The sequence below is a fragment of the Serinus canaria genome, chromosome 3 (genome assembly GCF_022539315.1).
Source record: "Serinus canaria isolate serCan28SL12 chromosome 3, serCan2020, whole genome shotgun sequence".
In the NCBI taxonomy this organism is placed as follows: Eukaryota; Metazoa; Chordata; class Aves; order Passeriformes; family Fringillidae; genus Serinus; species Serinus canaria.
In genome coordinates this window covers 102763682-102778691 of record NC_066316.1, presented here as the reverse complement: position 1 = coordinate 102778691, position 15010 = coordinate 102763682, and the positions used below count along the sequence as shown (strand labels likewise).

General features: G+C 38.7%; 1 long non-coding RNA gene across 1 annotated transcript; it reads left to right on the top strand.

Moving 5' to 3' along the window:
• The first annotated feature begins 3823 nt into the window (after positions 1–3823).
• LOC127059471 (uncharacterized) lies at positions 3824–14783 on the top strand. The gene is made up of 4 exons (XR_007777366.1): positions 3824–3937; positions 11200–11306; positions 11868–12013; positions 13884–14783. It is a non-coding gene; the product is annotated as an uncharacterized LOC127059471 (long non-coding RNA).
• The last annotated feature ends 227 nt before the right edge of the window (positions 14784–15010 follow it).

Sequence of the window (15010 nt, the reverse complement as noted above, 5' to 3'; positions counted from 1 at the left end):
TAGGGAAAGCAAAAGTTACACACACAAGGAAAGGGAAACAAGGGATTCATTCCACACTGGGCAGGCAGGTGTTCAGCCATCCCTAGGAAAGCAGGGCTCCATCATGAGTAACAGTGACTTGGGGCTCCATCATGAGTAACAGTGACAAATGCCAACATCTCCCACTTCTTCCTTCTTTCCCAGCTCTAAATGCTCTAGTTGGTATGGTTTGGCATATCCCATGGGTCAGCTGGGGTCATCTGTCCTGGCTGCGTCCCCTCCTAGATCCTTGGACACCTGTTGTTGGTGGGGTGGGGATCATAAAAGGCCTTATCTCTGTGTGAGAGATAAGGCCTTTTATGATAAGGCCTTCTCAGCAATTACAAAAACATCCCTGAGCTATCAGCACTGTTTCCAGCACAATTCCAAAACACAGCCCCATACCAGCTGCTGTGAAGAAAATGAACTCTACCCAGCAAACTCCAGTACAGCCTCACAGAAGCTGCAGCCCCCCAGGCCATCCTCCTGATGTCAGGGGTGTGCCTGTGCCTTGTCCCCTCTGTTCTGTACCTCTCTCTAGTACAGATGCACCCACGGTGCCAGGCAGGAAAAGCTGCATGGAGGCAACACAGAGTACTGGGGGAGCTGAAAGCTTTAGTCTGAAAGGGGCCATCAGCACCTATACTAGAGCACATTACAGATTCCAGAGAGCAGCTCAGAGAGGCTGAAGGCACAATGTGTCCAGCACAAGTGTTTGCTTTCCACAAGCAGCTCGGCATCATCAGAGCTGCAGGCCATCCTGACTCTATGGCATGGGGCAGATGGATGTGACCTGTGTGCTGCAGGGAAGGTGGCTCCCAGGCAGGAAGCACCATGGGTGTGACAAAGCTGGAGCTGGAAGCAGTTAGAAATGTCACAGCATACAAGTAGTTTAAACTATGCAACTGCATAAGTTCTACACGTGACACAGGCAGAGCAGAGCCAATTACATTTTATCAGTCTCAGACTGCTGTATGGTCCCCTTCACTTTTTGACATTGATCTAGTGGAACCAGTGCATATTAAGACACATTTTCATATTGTTTCTTTTTTTTTTTAAGTAAAAGTATTTCAAAGAACCCCTTCTCATCCATAATATCATATGGTTCTATTTTACTTAATTGTTGCTCTACATAAAAAGACTGCAGATAAAAGTAATTTTCTGCAAAGTCACAGCTGTATTGCCAGCTGCATTACTGGCAAAAGCAGTTATTGTAACATGATTTTTTTCCCCTTTTTATATTCTTGATGTATAGCTTAGATTTATATTGTCTACATTCATTTGTGTAAACTGCAATAATCTAACACCAGCTATCTGTATCAGAGTCACTAACTTAATGAAAATGTATTTGTGTACTACACTTCCTAAAGCCATATGGAAAAATATCCCTTAATGTACACACGTACAGCTTTGGGAAGACAATAAAGGATAATCAGAGACAAAACATGGCCACTTGGTCTTTTGAAAGAAAAGGAAAAAAGGTAGAATTGCTCCTATTCCTCCATCCCCCATATTGCCAAGAGCCAATTTTTAACAAAGTGCAATTGTGTTAGACACAATTTGAAGAATACACTGTATTCTTTAAAATGCTTAAGGATTAGTCTCTTCAGCTACAGGGACAATCTATCTATTGTCTCTAAAGCTCACAGTCTTGTTTTATCTTAGAGGAAGTTTATTCCTAGATAGAGATCTTCATAACACAGAGTTGAGAATAGAGACATTGACAGTTAGTGGATATAGTTTATTTCTTCTTTATAAAAGCACTATTTAGTAGCAGGAGTGAATATTTGAGTCAGCAGAGACATGCATTTGCTCCTCTCAGCTAATCTGTCAGGTTTTGCTTATTTATAGATCTTAGGAGCTTCTTTCTAACATTTGGCCATAGCCAATACTTTGTCTGATTGTTAAGTCTCCACATGCTTTTTGGAAAGGACTCAGTTTAAACTTTAACTTTTATAGTTACACAGGACATTTGAAATGCTTGCACAGTGTGGTTTGTAGGCTGAAAGTTGCACAGATCGGAGAAGATAACCAGCACCAAGAAATTCAAGACACATTCACAAACCTGTCCTTGTGCCAACACATCCCTGAAGTTTTCAGAAATCCCTTTGTAGTACCTCACTGGCAGTCCCAGTGCGTTCTCTGACTCTAAAATAATCTCTCCAGTTAGAATATCATCAAAAGAGTTGCAGTTCCTAATTAGACATTAAAACTGTTATTATTTTGCTTTTTTCTATGAAACTTTATTTACTCTTCTGTTTTTAGAAGAATTACAGTAGTTTGTTTTTTTTTTTAATTGACTTGGTGAATGGATGTTACCAGAAATAAATAAATAGAATTATTGAAGTGCCTTTCTTTCCCAAATGACATTCCTCTCTTTCTTTCGTGGCCACTGGACAGAATATCTTGAAATTCTTGGGAAAAAAGCATTCTAGTTCTGTTGTCTAAGTTGATCAGTGACATTTTAAGGACATTTATCTGTCTGGAAAAAAGTTAATTTCAAAAATATCAGTGATGTTATCCCTTATTCCTGATTAATATTAATTTTTTTTATCAAGGTTGACTAATTTTGTTTATAAAACAAGAATAATGGGAAACTTTATGGTTTCAAATCAACATAATTATCACCTGACTTCTCAGAGTCTCAGGACAACCTGAAGAACTTCACATGCAGTTTCCTCTAATGCAACATAGTGCTCTGAAGGCCCCCAGCTCCAGCTGCAGTCAGACTGAGCACTGTTACTCTCTAATGAAATTACTTTAATAATGTCTGTTGGCAGTTTTCTACCAGTGAAGACAAAGTTTGTGGATTGAGAACTGAGAAGAGGGCAGGTTTCTCTGCACCTCTGCCTCTAAATCGAACCTTCTTACCAGCCCTGAACTTCTGCCACTTTCTTCTTTTCACCCCAAACCCCCAGTGACCTTCTCTGCTCCAAAACAACACATCTACCATTCCTGCTCCCCATCAGACCTCTCTGCATTGCTGCCAGCCCACTCCTTTGTCCTTTCTGCCCAGGTCCCTGACAGCTGACACTTCTTGCTGCCATCCACATCCACCCTCCTCCTTTCCGCTACACCTGCTCTGAAAGCCAAACCTCCAAAGTGCTTCACACTCTAATGGGCGCCCAGCAGCTTTTTCTGCCAGCCACAGGCCCTTGTCAACATTGCTGGCAGATTTGGAGGAACGTACCTAGACACAGGATAGATGTAAATAAAACTGAGATGGATCCCGTGGGGACAGGATCTGCCAGGGGTAGGTGAAACCCTACAGCAATTGCCTGTCAGTACTGCTGAAATACTCCTGCATAGCAGATAAGAAATATCCCTTCTTCCTGCAGGCATATTTGAAGTCATGACTTTTTTTTTGCAGTTTCCCATATTTTTTTAGAAATGACACTTCCAGTAAACTGCTGAAAACGTGCATCTGTCTTCAATAAAGAAGAGACTTAATTAGCACATCTTCCCCTCTGTTGAATGAGAAAAAAAAAGGCAGAGGCAGGAGGAAGAGATTTATTTTGGTGCCACATGGATCATAACAAGCCTAACATGCAAAGCCCGAAATAATGTTAAAGCTTGAAAGAAATGATGTATAAATGGAAAAGTCATCCCCCGTGTTTAACAGCAAACAGTAGATACAATACACCATGTTCTGGTGCAGAAGAGCTGCTTTCCAGTGGAATTATTCCAGATTTACACTGCGGTGGCTGAAATGAGAAACTGTCCCACAGAGCATATGTAACTGGAGAAGTAACATGATATTCTTTTTTCTTGGATCATCTTGTTCAAGCTCTGCTTCCTGTGTTTCAAGCTCTGCTTGAACTGCTACCCACGGCTGGCAGTCACTAAAATTGAGTTAAGTGCTGCACAAACATGCAGTGAAACATAGGCCTGTGCCTGAAGAGCTGAAACACAGGAACAGGTGAGTTTGTTACTGACACTATGAAAATACTCTGGACTTTTAGACCAACCATTATCATGTTGTTTGAGGGTGTTATGGAAGAGAAGCTCTTTGAAGAGGATCCTGATATGTCCTGATATGTGTGGATGCTTCTTCCAAACAAAAGTAGCAAGAATAAAGCCTAAAGCTGATTTTGGTAAAATTGGACTGGTGGATGGAATAGGTGAGGATCATTTAGGACAGAAAAAGTGCTGTTTGGGGGTTAAAGCACTGTTGTCAGTTTTGGTTCCACATCAGCTGATGTTGGAACAGGAGCCACCGTGGGTGGGTAACTACACTGGCCACTGGCTTCCAACCTTCAGCTGAGTGTCATGAAGATGGATGTAGAAGGTGATGTTTTGTTGTCAGAGAAAGATGAAGAACTAAAAGAGGAGCAGGACATGTAAGGCAAGAAGTTGAAGTTTTAAAAGAGGAAAATTTTGTTTTGAAATAACCAACAAAATTATGTTTGGAACACTTTTCTGAAAGTTTTATAAGTAAAAGAGGATAGATTTATATCAAAAATACAGAGGAGATAATGAGCAGAAACTAGAAAGCCCTAGTTTGTAATGACATCCAACTTGTTTTTATTCTGCCTGATGTATATTGGTTATGGGAAAAAAAACCTTACAGACCAGAATGAAATGTAAGTTAGAGTTATCTGCAGTATCTGTAAATTAATTCATGACAGAATAAGATTAATTGTAAGCTGAGAAGGAGGGTAAATGAGTACATTTAAAGTTATTGGTATGCTACCAGAAGCTTCAAGCTTTAAAATATTCAGTATGGGCAAATTCTGCATCCAGAAAAAATTCCAGCTCAGCTATGACTGCTGTTTCACAGTAAGTAGATGGTGCCAAGCTGCTTTCTGTAGAAACTAAAAATAAGACTAGGCATGTTTTGTGGGGATTTCTACTTTAGACATATCAAATTTAAGCTCACACTGGCTCTTTTTGGGTGCTCTGAAAAATGTCCTAATATTTGAGTTCATGCAGATGGAAACAGTGCAAGGCAACGATGTGTGGGTTACTAATAAACGTACAAAGGCTGAAACTGTGTCTAAGTTTATTTAAATAACCCTCTCTACATTGCATGTGCTCCAAGGACACTGTCAGGTTCTCAGAAGACAGGCTAATCCTCTGCCTCAGTGCAAGTTCAGCAGTAGCAGTCATGGTTTTCTTTGTAGCTTGTGGTAAAGCCAGTTAAACTGAGAACCCAACTGTGTCGTGTCCAGTAACGGGGGGAAAAATTAGAGCTTTTTATCTAAAAAAAACCCAAGCACATATTACCTCCTTTCAAATGTTCTTCTGCATCTACTGTCAAGAGTATGTGCCATTTCACTACATGAGTGACATTGTATCCATGTCCTGGGAATGCCATCCTTCACAGCTATCCATGTGCAGCACTCCAGCCAACAGAATTTTAGTAATTTTCATTTAATCTAAAACTTTCAGAAATTATTAGCAGCTATATGTTACCCCCATTTATGTAATTAAGTGACTGACTTAGATTACCACTAGTGATGTTATCAGAGTTGCCCATGTTAGATATTTGATACAATTTTTCTTTTTATTAAAAAACCCTTGAAGAAAGAACAGCCTTGACTTGTAGGCATGTCAATGCAATGCCCCCCGTTCAAAGTGAGTCCTTATTTTCTGGTCTAGAGTAAATGTTGAAAAATGCTATACAATAACATCTGTTATTACACAATAGTTCTCTATTTGCTTCCAAGGAACTTCCAACCCAGCCTTGCGTAACTTTTTTCTTCATATAAAACAATGAGAGCGTATGTTGGCCTGTAAAAGACTGTATGGCCTCGAGTAATAAATACCTCTCAAAGACACCCAGCACAAAACCTCATTGTTAGAGCAATTTTGACAGAGAAGTTGAAGTGTGGCTCAGTCCAATAAGGAGTAGCTCTCCTGATGCTGAGAGATTTAAATTGCCTCAGAAAGATTTTAAAAGAATTCACATATCAGGCAAGTGAGTCCAGACAGACACGGGCGGTTTATGAGGTTTGAGAGTACAGGTGCAGGGCTGGCTGCTCAGGGAAAGCATGGTGCTGGGGCTGGGATTGCATCCCCATTCTTGCTAAAAAAAATCATCCTGTCCCAAGGGGAGTGCTCTTTGCTCAGTTTGCACAGGCTAGTTTCGGAGCTTGTGTGCCAATGCGATCATCTGCTCTTTCCTTCCAAATAACACATGACACAGAGTGTATTGCCAGAGCAGTTGTAACTGGTTTTTTAGCCATTAAAAATGTGACAAGTGGTGATATGCAAGTGAAAAGGAAAATAAAAAAAAAATAAGCATGTTGATTTCTTACAGAGTTTTCATTTATCAATGAACATTTAAAGAGGAAAACCTCATTTGGCTTTCCAGGAACTCATATAGGCTTAAATATTTTTTGTGTGCAGAGACTTGTGACCAGTGTCAGCACACATCCCTGTGTCCAAAAGAGCCTGTTGCTGCTATATTTTCTGTAAAGAATTTGTTACTATTGTTAGTTGCTAACATCTGAAATTAGATGCCTTCTGGACAATACATAGAAATAACGAGAGCCAGATGGATTCCATCTGGCCAAATATAGATGTTTACATCTAAACTGGTCCTTACAAGCTCTCACTGTATTCAGTGGAAAGAAGAAGGGCACTTCTGGACTTCAGTTTATCCCAGGTTAAGTAAGATACCTAGAACTAGCCAGCTGAACAGCCATTCTCATAGCTCCTGTTTCTCCCCACAGATTTCAAAGGGCGTGCCGTGAACCATCCACGCTCTAGACACCAAAGTAGAAAGTTTAGGGCAGGAAATCCTACCCCTCCTACCACAAAAATAATGTCATACCTAAAGCAATTCAGAGATCTGTCTATAACTCTTAAATAGACAACAATCAAAAATACAGAAGGAAAAAGAAAAGAAGTGGGACACACTTATGTACTTTACTGGTTTATGGGCGGCAATGTATGAAAACTCACACAGATAAACAAAGTCAATTATAACCTCAGGTAACAAAAATCAAGCATGAAGCTGTATTTTGTCATAGGATTGCTATTGATCTAACCCTGCTGATATCCCAAAGGGTATAAAGCAGTAAACATCAGTACAGAAGAAGCCTTGACAGTATCATAGTGAAGAGTATGCTTTATAATAACTGTCTGCTCTCCCACTCTCTCTGCTAATGACTATGGGTGTAGCATGCTTTGTATAGAAAAAAACAGTTGCTATCTGTGGTTCTTCCTTCCTCCAGGTGTGAATACTGACCTCACACAGATTGCTGTTGACCAAGAGCACTCTGTCAGTGATTTTAATGAGGAACGGAAAAAAGGAGATTTTTTTGGGCCCTTTTATTTTTTTAAATGGATGACCCCAAAAGATATGTAACATTACTCCACTCCAAAGTGAATAATTCCAGTGGTTTGACAAGGGCATCCTGGTCCAACTTTAAGGGGATAACTTCTTAGCCAAGTAAGTGGTAATGCTCCAAAGCAATGCAGGCTTTCACTAAACAGTTGGAAAAGTTAGGCCATAAGGAAATTTTTGTTGTGTTTTTTACCTTTGGAAAAGTCAATGCCCTTCCTTGCTCACCTGTAGGAACACACCTAGCTGAAATCTGAAGCTCGCTGCTGCAATTCTTTGCTGTTTTATCTTTTGTCTGTTGTACATGCTGAGCCACAGAACACACAGAAAAAGTAAATTTGCTCTTCTGATTTATTCTACATCTTAAGCCTTGACTTCATCAATGAAGAAAGACTATCACCCTGATTATGTCATTTTGAGTGTACTACAAGTGCTATATTAACATAAAACAAGCCCTTTGGTGAAAACTGAGCTTGATATCTGAGGTGAAAGGGACATCAACAATTGATGATCCCCATAGTAGCAAGACTTTTTCTGATGAAGTAGAACTCTAACAGAATGATAAAATAGCAGGAAAAAAAGTTATAATCTAAAATTTAAAAATACTCATGATCATCGGTCAAATATCCTGAAAAGAAGGTTGATGAGATAGAAGGATGGCAAAAGTGACTGAAGGCCAGGGGGTTTCAGATATGGCAGAAAGCTGACATGGTGTTTTTTCTCCTGCAGATTAGTAATTCTCTTGTGTTTCCTATCAAAGAATCATGGAATGGGTTAGAAAGATCATCTAGTTCCAACCCTCTGCCATGGGCAGGGATACCTTCCACTAGAGCAGGTTTCTCAGAGCCTCATCCAGCCTGGCCTTGAACATTTCCAGGGTGAGGCATCACCTCTCTGAAACATGTTCCAGCTTCTCTGGGAAATCTGTTCCAGGGTCTAAACACTCTCTGAGTAAGGAATTGTTCCCCAACATCTACTCTAAATTTCTCCTCTTTTCAATCAAAGCCATTGTCCCCCTTGTCCAATCACTGCCTGTACATGTAAAGCATCACTCTCCTTCTTTCTTATGAGCACTCTTTAAGAACTGAAGAGCCTGAGAAGTTCCTTTACAAAGCCTATAACAAGTCTAAGACTTGCTTTGCAGCCATGGTTTGTCCAGAGCTAGTATGCAGAGTGATTATAAGGATGAAGTCTGGAGACCCTGTGCACATGTTACTGAGATATTCAAATAGTGGTAGGAGATGTGGCAGCCAAATAAAGCATTAGAACTCCACAGTCCGTGGTGTGTGTGCTTTAGGCACCATCTCTTTTCTTGCTCACAAACCCTGGCTGTGGCCCTGCTAATAATTTCTGTCATGAAAATTGCAACTTTGCCCTTGTGAAACAATATTCCCTAAAAATGAAGGAAAGGTCAAAGATTTGGTGCTGTTGAGGTCAGAAAGAGACATGAGAGATCTGACCTGAAATTACATTGGTTTTGAGAAAGAATGTAAAGACTGAGTTAAACCAAATAGTTTGATGATCATTCAACTATCAAATCTGTAATATATCGTGGCACCAGAGTTTATCTTGAGAGGATCAGCTACACACTCCAGAGCTGGGAAATTATCCTAAGACATATTCAAGAGACTGAACATAACATACCTTTAACTAGGGAATTGGCCAACTGACCCTTTGAACCTCTGCAGGTCATTCAAGTTTTCTTGAGGAAGTTAGTGTAAGGGTAGAGGAACATCAAGAATTCCTGTAAAATGAAAATACAACAGAATTATGTTTTATCAAAGAGCAATTTGATGGGACTTTTCTTATTAAAAAAAATTGTGGGCTGTTATTTTCAATTTATTATTTTCTTCAACAAAAGGTTGATTTCATAAGATTTGAAGAGGCTGTCTTCTTAGAGAGGTCTAGAAACTTTATTGGAAAAGCACACTACAGAAGGAAGGCCCTGTGACACTAAAGAACACTCTGAAGTTCCTTTTTTGCTGGAGAATCTCCACAACAGTGTGTTGAAAAGTGTTAAGGGAGTGACCTTATGGAGAACCATTGTAGTAATTACCTGCCCAGAATTGCCTCATAAAATTTCTTACATATTTTAATACACATTATTTTGGACAGCCTGAAAACCTGGGAGCTTTGGGAGGATGCACAAAGGTCCCATAAATATCAACCCTCTCCCAGTAAACAGCAGCCTTGACTCCTGAAAGTTCACAGTTCCAGAGCAACAATATATAGAGAGTAGGGTGACAGGTGAAAAAATGTCACAAACATAAAGGATGAAATCAATTCCTTGTATCATTTCAGTGAAACCTTTCTTGATTCCTACAGCAGAGCTGCAGACATGATGAGCTGCTGTCATTTTTTATTTCCAAGCACAGTAAGGAGATGAAGCATAAAAGGCAAAGAGCTCAAACACTATATAAGAAAAGGACAAGATTTGTTAAGTCTTCCAATTCCATTCCCATACCTGCTTTGAAGCTAAGAAAAAGGGAAGTCTCAACAGAAATGTCATATCTTATAGGATGAGGTGCTGTATTCCCAATGCTGTGGTGTGGACAGCTTGTGCTTACGACTGTAGAGAAAGCAGGTGCTGGTAGCAGGAAGCCAGCAGCTACCACAGCCCCTGCCCACACTGCAACCTGAAGCTGAGGTCAGTGGTCTCCACTCTTGGTCCTACCATGGGGCCACCCCAGCTGAGCTGCTCCCTGTTTGCTGCATGGCTTCTTGCCAAGTGCTGTGCAGGTCACTTTTCCGTGGCACCCATGGAGGTCTAACCCACACAGCAAAGGGCTGATCACATAATGGACGTAACACTTTCATCCCAATATCACCTGAAGCATTCAATATTGTTTTAAACTATAGATTCTCTCTAGCTGAAAGACTCAGAAGCAGATGATGGCCTGATTGCAAACTTCCTGCTCATACTTTTCCCTTGGGATTTTGTTCAGGCTCATTTCTCATTTTCATACAAACTTGACTGTCAGTTTTATGTTTTTATGAAAATGGACTAATATAGCCAAGAAAAAATAATGAATACATTGCTTACTGTAAATTTAATTTAGAATGAAAAATTGTCTGCTACAATTAAAAAATATATTCTTTTCAAAGATAGATTTTTTAGACACAAATTTCAAACCACATTATATTACTGGAAACATCATTTTCAATGGAAGTGATGACACAACTTTAAAAGGCAACATCCTAAATAAAACATTGTAATGCATACTCAAAAATAGCTACTACTGGAGGAAAAAGACACATTACAACATGTGGCCTTTTGTCCCCTAATCTCAGCCTTATCCAATCTTGAAAGATTTATAATTTGCTAATTCTATATGGCAAGAAGAACATTCTTCTTCCTGGAAAGGTCAGTCAAATCCACTCCAGGCAGTGATCATGGATTAAAACATGTCACTGAACCCTGTATAATTTTACTGCTTTCAGGACATTTCAGTTACAGACCACAACACTGTGAATGTTAGAATGGACAGCTGGTCTTACCTTCTGGTTGCTGAAGATACAATTAAGTTAAAAACCCTGAGCAAGATGTTTGTTTGCCATATGCCTGTTTAACAGGGAGTCTGCATTCATCCTCCTGTTAAATACATACTGATAAGTAAAGAAATATATGTTACATATATGCAGCATATATAGTTGGAGATTTTCAAGCTCCGGAATATTATATCCTCAAAATATTAGCAAAAAGGTTGGAAACAGATACAGAGCCTTTATCCAACTCCACACAAGTTGAATTTTTCCCACTGAGTTTTATGGGAGTAAATCACAGTCCTAGGGTGGGTAGCTCCTTCAGCCTGTAGTGTGAGCCAAATCACCACCTGACTACAAGTCACCATGTGCTGTAGTTTTTATTCAATGCTGCTTTCAAATTTCAGGTTTGTCTGAGGTGTGCACTGGAAGGAGAAAAACAAAGGATGGGTTCTTCACGACTGATACTTTCCTCTTCCTAGTTTGACCCCAGCTGAATTTGGAACATCCTAAGGTACTAAAATTTAACAATTATGAGCAGAAGGAATCAGTATACAAGGGCAACACTGGCAGGTGGAAATCACTGAAATGAATTAGTAGTTACCCATACCCATTCCCTGACCATTTAGTCACCTTTGATGGGTTAGTAATAGCTCAAGAAGCCCCCAAGCATCAATTTCAGCTGGCCTTTAGAAACTCTAAAAAATCACAAAAAGGCTGGAACTGAGCTGAGTTGTCTGCATTTTGCTATGGTGCTTGTTTTTTTAGATGTGTGTAATATCTCTGCTCAAGACTAACAGGGTTGAGTGACTGATTATTATTGGTGGTCCAAAAGAGCAACTATAGCAAGAAACAGTATCCTTCAGTACTCAGAAAAATTGCTTTTCCTTTTGATGGTTCATCACAGGTTAGTTGTTGTCTTTAACTGGCCAAGCTGGTTAAGGTATACTGAAATCATGGAGGTATAAAATTACATAAGCTGAAAGCTGGATCCAATTTTTATTTCTTGTTTGCTGTAGAGTAACTGCATAACCTGTATTCGATAATATATTAAAAATACAATATCTTTTTCCAGATCCACGAAAGTAGTAAACTTCCATGACACCTTTGGATTCCTGGAACAATGTTGCACCTCTTTCAGCCCCTCATATACCTTATATTACTTGAAAGATTTTGTCCAAACATCTGCATACAGTTAAGCTCCAAAGAAGAAATTTCAAGGTAAGATTTAACATACTGCACATTTATAAATATTACCTGTCACCGAATTATCCTAATCTTTCCAGGGCTGGAAGACAGTCTAGGTTAACTACAAGGCAGGTATTTGAAATATAAACAGCTGCTGGCATCTACAACTTGAGAACTTCAAGCAAGGTACACAGACTTCTTTGTACTATGCTTTAGCAGACTTTTCTGTGATGCAGTGTCCTTGCAACTAACATCTTGTGCAAAAAAAAGCACATGGAAAATTACATCATTAGTTAATATTTGGAAGACATCATCCTGGTTTAATTTTTGGTCTATATTCCTCCCTCTGTTTTTATTTTTCTGATTTGACCCCACACCCACTCCACTCCTCATAACCAGCTTCCTCATCTTGCTGGTTGTTCCTGGGATTTCTTCAGCAGCAATTTGAATTTGACCTCTCTGTATTTCTCTTTATTAAGAGTCTTTTACCAAAGCTAGTGTATAAAAAATAAGATGATGAATATATTCAAGCAATTATGTTTTTGTTACTTCCTTGTCTTTTGCCTTGGTGTTTCATAATCATTAGAAAATTGTTGTTAAGTATAGGTCATCCAACTATGGAAATACAATGTCATTTTGATGAATTATTGTGGTAATTTTGAGTGTCTTATGATTTTATTCCACATTAAAATCTGACAAAAGCTTTAATGTTGTAAATTAATACTTCACACTTCTGTACACCATTCCAAATTTGGTTTAACATCTGAATATCTTTCTCTTTCATTGTGCCAGTTCTCAGTGTACCATAAGAAAGAATTTGTTCTTTCTTATGGTACACTGCAGCCTAGCTTCCCTGCATCAGGTGATCAGCTTGTTAAATTATGAGGTAAATACCAAAAATATTCTGAATGTTGGTTTTACCAGTGTTCCAGAGTGGCCAGTAGTAATTAAAGTTGATATCAGACTGTGCAGAATGTATTATATGCAAAGAATGACATTAATGTGCAATGTGTTATCTAAAAATAGTATTTATTACATGATACATTTCTGTGTGATGTTAGAAGCTTCAATGGAACAATTAATGAGACAAACTATTTAAAATAACCCTCTGAGGGCCACACCATTAGGCAATATTTGTCATGATGTTTTTTATTAAAAAATCAGACCATTTTTTCTCTGAAACCTCATCCAAAAATTTGAAAATTCAATTTTCAAAACTGAAATACGGGTCTAATTTTTAGTACTTTTAATATGAGAGGTACCAAAGCTGTTACCACAATTCTTCCTCTACAAGTAATAGCAAAAGTCATGATGATGAGCTTAATCTCTGCCTCTTGCAGAGTCCAAGGAGTGCTCTGTTGGGAAATATGTCAGTTAGGGATGAATTAAAAGAAAAAATATGTGCAGAGTTTTTCCTCTACTCCAAGTCAAATCACAAGTGAGACACAGGCAAAGGATTTTTCCTTATTTCAGGTGGAAATATATGTGAAGAAGAATCCAGTTGAATAGTAATACATGGAAAATCATGTCATTTTTGCCTCTTCAGAAGAAACTCAGATTGAGGACATGAGTGTTGTCACACTTTCAACCTAAGCAACCTCTATATCTTTCAGAATTATGACAAATTCTCTGTATTGAGCTGAGTTTGGGTAGTTTGCTTACAATGAAATCCATAATGGGAAAATATTTTATGATGCGCTTGTACAATGTGCAGGGGATGTGTGGAAAACAGCAGTTTTGTAGGGCTGATGAAAATGTGAACATTTCTGAAAAGAAATTAAGGTTTTGGTTTGGTTTTCTTGGGAAGCAGCTCTGGTGTCTGCAAGCTTTTTCCCTTTATAATTCAAAACACAATTCAGAACACAATTATAACAGAAGACAATATATCCTGCTCTGACTCTAGGCACTGAGAAGGTTCTCCCACTTGGCTCAGCTTGACCCTCGACCTCTCTTCAGGGTGTGGAGAGGAATGGCATCTCCCCTGCTGGTCCAGCACGCCTCTCCCAAGCACCTGTGAGGATGGGCTGAGTTACTCCCTCACACACCCCTTTTCTGTTAGTTGTGCTTGCAGGCTACACAGTGACACCTCACTACCAACCATCTCCTCCTCTGACAAATTCAGTGCTCACACCAGTCCCCAAGGTGCTGCTTTACAGTTACTGACAGTCTAAAGTCCAAATTAAGGATGTGTCACTGTGCACGATATTTCAGCGAATCAAAGCAATTAGCAGAATTTCTCCTGGACAGTGTTTTGGAAGTCTCTATCTTGAGCTTTTGCTGTTTTATTGATTTTTTTTTTTGTTTGTATGTTTCTTTTTTTATTTTTCATTTGGGTTTCTCTCTCTTTCTCCTAAGCGGCAGAGAGAAACAAAAAATCAAAGATCCCTTATCTTCAAATTTTTTATTTCCCCTTGGGAAATATGTAAAAAGTCAGTAGTGCAGTTGATACTGAATTAACTACACTAGGCTTCATTATAATTCAAAATCCTCAAAAGGCTAATATTTTTTCCAAAAATTTTAAAACTATAAAAACTTAATGGCTTGTGGAGAATTTTTCTTCTTTTTCATTATCAATCAGCGATTCAATATCTAGTAGGATTAATTCCTACCAGAAAAATTGTTTCCAAAATCCACTGTGTCAGAATTTATGAAAAGCCTCATAAACATTACTGTGTCTTTTGAATTGTATTATATGTTTGAAAGAAGAAAAAAAATTAGGAAAACTGAAAAAAGTGAACCTGAAAAGTGGATATGTGACTATCGCAGAAGGACAAGAGACCATATTTTGCCCAAGAATGACCCCCCTGTTTTTATTTCACCTAATTTGTGTAGCTCAAGTAAAAGTATATCTGGTTTTTCCGGACATAATAAAGTTCTTTTTAAAAATATTTAATAAAGTATTTATGCAGACTCTTTTTCTGGACCATATTAAACTCATAATATCAATAGCTTTCAATAACAGTGCTTTTCAAAAGAAAACAGACTATTATGTACAAGTTTCTCTCAGTTTTTAATTGTTGTTTTTGCTAT